This window comes from Colias croceus, chromosome 22 (assembly GCF_905220415.1).
Source record: "Colias croceus chromosome 22, ilColCroc2.1".
NCBI classification, from domain to species: domain Eukaryota; kingdom Metazoa; phylum Arthropoda; class Insecta; order Lepidoptera; family Pieridae; genus Colias; species Colias croceus.
The window spans coordinates 1,974,507-1,980,789 of NC_059558.1; positions in this window are offsets into that span (position 1 = coordinate 1,974,507).

Here is a 6,283-nt window from a genome sequence, read left to right on the forward strand (position 1 = left end):
TGGAATACCTACACAGAATAGGTACCTAATAAGTTCTAACGTACCCAAAACATAATCTATGAAAATTTAATCTATCAAAGGTAAATTCAAAATGCGCGTGAAAATCAACGTCTTACCGTCTCCCACGCATAGATATGTCGAAAGAGCATTTCTGTTTATTTGAAAATGTCCGTACTCACCTTTGTGTGTTGATACCTAGGTATCATCCAATAAACAAATAAAATTTGTTTTAACAACTTACGTTTCCTTTTGGTTATTTTTACTATTTTTTTGAATCTTCTTGTGTTGTTAGGCTAGCCAAGGTTGTATAAGGATTTCCAAGTAACTTATACCTAATATTAGGTCTGTAACTTAACTCATCAATAACCTTTAAAAGTCTTCTTCTTCTCATAATTAATAGGTAAATTTCAGTCTAAAAAATCTTCCTTGACATTATCAAAACTTAGAAAGTTGATAACAGATTCAAATTAGGTACTCCAATAGTTATTACAGTTTTGTGGATGCTTATCGGCGGTGCTGATCTTTTTTTGGCTACCCTCGTTTGGCCGGTTAATTATGAAAAGAAAACTTAATAATTCTGAAACATTAAAATTGCCACTTATAAACCACTAGACGAACAATTTTTTTTTAAATAATTATTAAATACTAGCTTCCGCCCGCGACTCCGTCCGCGCGGATGTCCGTCTTCGCGTGGATGGTTGATTTCTCCATTTTGAGTAACTCTGACAGATATCTTATAAATATCTATTGGACCCAAATACGCCTATAATACGCAACGTGTGTTCGCTGATAAACAGAACAACGTCTATGGATAAAACTGAAAAATTAAGATTAATTTTTTTTTTACGTATTTTTCCAGAATAAAAAGTATCCTATTTTACGCCCAGGATAATAAGGTATAATTATACCAAGTTTCATCGAAATCGAACCGTTAGTTTTCACGTGATGTCTTCACATACAGACAGACAGACAGACAGACAAAAAAAATTTTAATCACATATTTGGGTTTGCTATTTATTTTTTCAATATTTTCAATGTTCAGAATTGACCCTTCTACAGATTTATTATATGTATAGATATTAGATGGCACGTCTATGAAGCAAATTATAATATTATAATTATCATACTAAGATTATTACATGAAACACGTAGTATCTTTTAACTTTGTAGCGTCTGTTGTAATATTGAATTAAAATGGCCGATTGTTGTGGTTTGTGTCACTGATTTCTCTAATTAAACTTTCAACCTGATAAAGGAATGCTTCGTTAAATCAGGTTTATATATTTTGAATTAAGTTTTACATAAAAATAAATATTGTTTAAACCAAGATGTTCTGGCTTTTTATTCGTAAAGAAGAAAATCGATCAGAGAAAAAAAATGCATCTTCTATTTTATCCGTTATTTCCTATATAAATTGTTTTTATTTTTTATAATACGTCACTTGAACTATTTTTATACCTACTAAATATTTCCTATATTTTCTCAAATAAGTGGACATAATTTTTGTAATAAAATAAAGTTGTAATATGTTACAAAAGTTAAACCATTACTCATTTCACGAACACCCCATATTCGCGCGTACATTCCATACGTCATGTTGACTGTTGTAGGTAAATCATTTCATGCAATTGCGATAATCCATTTTCATAATTCAATATTAAAATAATCGTGTAAATACAGATAGAGCTAAAAATTTAATCTCATTAGGTACAGTCACGTCGAAAAATCGTTCATAAATTACACTATCGTTTTGTACGTGATTGTACTTATCTTACTTCGTTTTCTCGCAGAGTAATGTATTTAGTAAATTTTGCTTTTGAGAATACACGAAAAAAGATCAATTATTATTAAAGTATTTGCCTATACGCATATTATATATTTTATCGTTTCGATTCCCGGATGTGGCAAGTATGTGACGCGCAATTTTCGAAAACCTTTGAATGTAATTTTTTTTTCAACAATTTGAGCTTTCCCTCCAGGAGGCTTTATAAAGTTCACTTCTATACATATACATACACTTACTAAACATAAAACACACTAAATAATAATAATTATAACAAGTCCATATGAAATCCACATTCCACTGAGCCAAGTGATCTTGCAATCTTGTAATCGAATAAAACGGTCGACTGGCCACTATGAGCGTTAATGTGTCGAAATTAAACGCTTTCAGGATTTTACTGTGTGAACTGGGAAGCATATTAACTAAAAATTAAGCCAATTAGAGAAACTGGACTGGATGGAACTGGAACATGTGATGAGATAATACTTATTAGACTTAGTTTAAGGAAAGACATCAAATAGGTAGATGGTTGGTTATTTTTCCTTCTGTAGGTATTGAAACTTCACTTAAATTTTCAGTACCTAACCGCCGATACAATTTTCCCATTCTGGAAGCAAAAAATATTATCAATCTATCCTTACAAAATATATGATTCAACTTTTTTATATAAAGTATCTTCAGTTTCACCATTTTTTTTTATTGCAGTTATTTCTATTTTATATATTAATTATCAAAAACTAAACTAAAAAATATATTGAAGGTACCTACCTATGTTACAATTTATAAATACGTTACGTATGGTCGGTCTATCACAATATTACCTACCCATAGGAAAATAACAAGCAAAGTGGACAATATAATATCCTTCAAGCTCAAGGTACCCTTTCGATAAACAGATCCCTCAAATCGGTCAGCTTGTGGTCATATCATTAACATTTAAATTAAATAGGTACTAACTTTGGACCAAAAGGCAGAGACGTCACTTTACTGTTGGAGCCCCTTACTGAATAGTACAGGTAAAGGTACTATTTTATATTGTGCTCATGACTTGAATGAATAAAGTCTTGTAGTAGTTTAGCAAAGAGTTTTTATATTATGATTAATGGACATGAGTAAATTCCATTGACATAGCAGATCTCACTTTATAAAAAGGGGACAGTTGAAGATTATTCAATCATGGCACGAGATGTCTCTTTTTGTGCAAGATGAGCTGTTAGAAAGTATCAACAATCATTAGCGTAACAACTTACAAATTACAATAAAGTTTTTGGTGATTACTGAATACAGTATAATATTATTACCACATACTTTCCATAAAGATATTCGTAGAATTACACACATGTCAAAATATGGACAGATTCAGACGAATAATTCTGAGCCCCTGCAAATTCGGGGCCCCCAGCTTTTTGGCAGTTTGTCAACTTAGTGTTACGTGACTGACCAAAGGGTCGGACATAAAGGGGATTCTTAACCTAATCGTATTGGGAACCAATTATGCTTTTGCGATACAAAATCGATCAATTGAAACGACGGTCTTGGGTATTGTAATTAAGTAACGTTAAGAAATTATATGTTTACGTTTCCTATAAATATTTAGAATCGTACAAATAAACCGTACAAATAAGTTTGTACATTATGTGTTTCTTGAAAATATGAAAATATTTTCATAGACACACAGCAAAATCAAAATTCAAAACAATATTGTGTAAGTAGATTTTTGAAGTGAAACTTCTTTAGCCGCGTTGAGAATAAAATTTCAAGGTCGCGTAATGGCAATACCGTCACGTCACGTCATGGAATAAGTTGAAGATTTTAGTATTTTTTAATCTTGGCAAAAAAGTTTCACTTCTGACACGTGTGCTTGGTACGGTAAGCTCTAAGTATGTGTTTCAACGCGTACCCATTGCACAAAAACTGCTAAATTGAATGCAGTAAGATACCTGCAACTGACCTTTTACGGTGTCACTTAAAATAAAAGGGTATGCGATCGGAATTGCGGGCAAAAGCTATAGCACATAAAACTATCATAACTTTATATACAAACCATATACCAAATAGGTTCAGCAAAGGTCACTGCGGGCCCCTAAACACGAGTTATTAAACAAAACCCGATAAATTCCCCTCACCTACACTTACGGGCGTCAAATATCGTCCGATCAAAGAACTTGTGAAAGCTTCCGCCCTTTCAGAAGTGATTTACAGGATATTGCTACGTGCGGTGTTATTCTGATCACTGAATAATTCCATAAAATGTTTGTAGGTAATACTTTGCTGGAAATCTTATGATGATAATATTTTCATCGTGACAATGCCACCTTTTTTTTAAAGTGGGGAAATCTTCCCCGGGGAAGGCGCCGTGGGTTATGTTGCATTCTTACCGACGAAAACCCCACTGTGTTCCGTCGAGCCGCTATATGTAATGATGGGGCCGCGCGTATATTGGTTGGAATTCTTCCGCGACCGAGACAATTCCACCTAGTGGCTACCTATTTTTGATTTCATTACAGGAGATTGGTTACCTAGTACATTGTATTATTGGTTATATTATATTGGTATTTGGTACCTATTTGAATATAAAATATAGAATCTGTAGACTAGTGATATTATAAACTGTAGGTATTGAGTATTGACTCTCATCGTTTTTATTTACGCAGGGTATGGTATCACCTCTTTTAAATTATCTTCATAGAATATATAAAATTCCCGTGTCACAATGTTGAACACAAATTCTCATGTTTTCTGTGCATGTCCGGTAAGTCTGAGAATCAGCCCACATCTATTTTTCATATGTACCATGGGCGAAGCCGGGGCGGACCGCTAGTAATATTATAACATACATTAATTTAAACCACGATACAATATATACTTTCGTTTTGTAAGCGTTTTAGTATAGTCACAGAAAAATAACTAGTAGCTAGGTATAGTCTTATTATTATGTTTTAGTCTGTGGTTTTAGTATATCATACCAATCATCAGAATAAGGCGCCATAAATGTATTGTACATCCATTAATCATCAACTTGATGCCGATCAAGCATGACTTGTTGTTTTACTAGGAACAGGGTTAATCAACTAAAAATAGCGAAAGAAAATTAATTGGAGTTTTTCATTCGCTTTGCGGTTCAAATTTCATAATTTTATACACGTCAGCGCTTTTATATCAGCTCATAATTTAACCTATTGAAATATTCATAATATAACCTGCTGAAGTATTATTTGTATTGATTGTATCTCAATTCCATAATAAACGGGTACCATCATAAGGAAGGTACCCGGTCCTTTGGAAGGCTTACGTGGGGACACGGATCCAACACGCAGAGGCCCTTTAGAGAACTTTACTGTGTTGTGGGACACCAGCCGCAGCCTGCCCATGACTGCACTATAGAGATACAGTCCTAGGCAGTCCGCGGCCGATGTAGGACTATTTCAAGATATGGAAAAACAAAATAAACTGGACTATGGAGTGGGATGTTAAATTGGCCGGTATTTGGGGACTATTGGAAACTATGGCACCTGCCTTTCTACTAAAAGAAAGTAAAAATACGTTGGCAGGTGGTGACTCGCCCTCTCACTGTATGGGCCCCCGAAATAAGTCGCTGCAATAGTGCGACAAGGGGGCAACATATTGTGAGCAGCTAAGGGTGGAGAGGCGTCCTTGGACTTTAAACGACGATCAAGCGCTCCCTGAGGGTCCAGCATTATTATTATGTTATAATATGTTATGTATTATTAATTATAATAAAATATGCATGAAATAAAATTATTATGCGTGCATATTAGGTACTGTTTGGTACGGCCTTTATTTGAATGTATATTATTATTATCAGTTGTAAAAACTAACTTGTCGTGATGCTAAAAATGCGAAATATCAACGTTGAAAAATTTATATTAGCATTTTAAAATTACTTAGAGCCTAAGCTTATAATATTAAGGACATTAATATAGAATAACTATTGTATTGTATATTAAGGTATATTATTACATACACCCAAGAAGCTTATATCTAATACACTGGAGATTGCACTATGAACGTTGACTTGTCACGGGAAGGTATGACCTTGAATGACGCCTGGTTGTTCATCTCATCTCCAGTGTATTAGATTTAAGCTTCTTGCATACACCAAGACATACACAGATTACATAGAATAACTATAAAACTAGCTAAGAAAACTAGGTACAACTTCCATCAAAGTCATTTTCTAATTTCTTGATCACTTGATGCAAGTAACTTTCTATTAATACTTTTTATTAAAATTAAAAGAGTCAGGTTTGAATTTCAACTCATGATTTCTATAAACATACATAATATTATGTATATTTTTTAATTCAATTTCAATTAAACCACCTTAGTTTGTACTTTGATAATATTAAAATGGCATTATAAACTACCGTGAAATGGAATATTATAAATTATCTATGGATTGTTCATGTCAAAATGTGACATTGCATGGACATAACTATTTCTTCGCTCAAAGCTTTATTTACTTATATTTTCGGCATA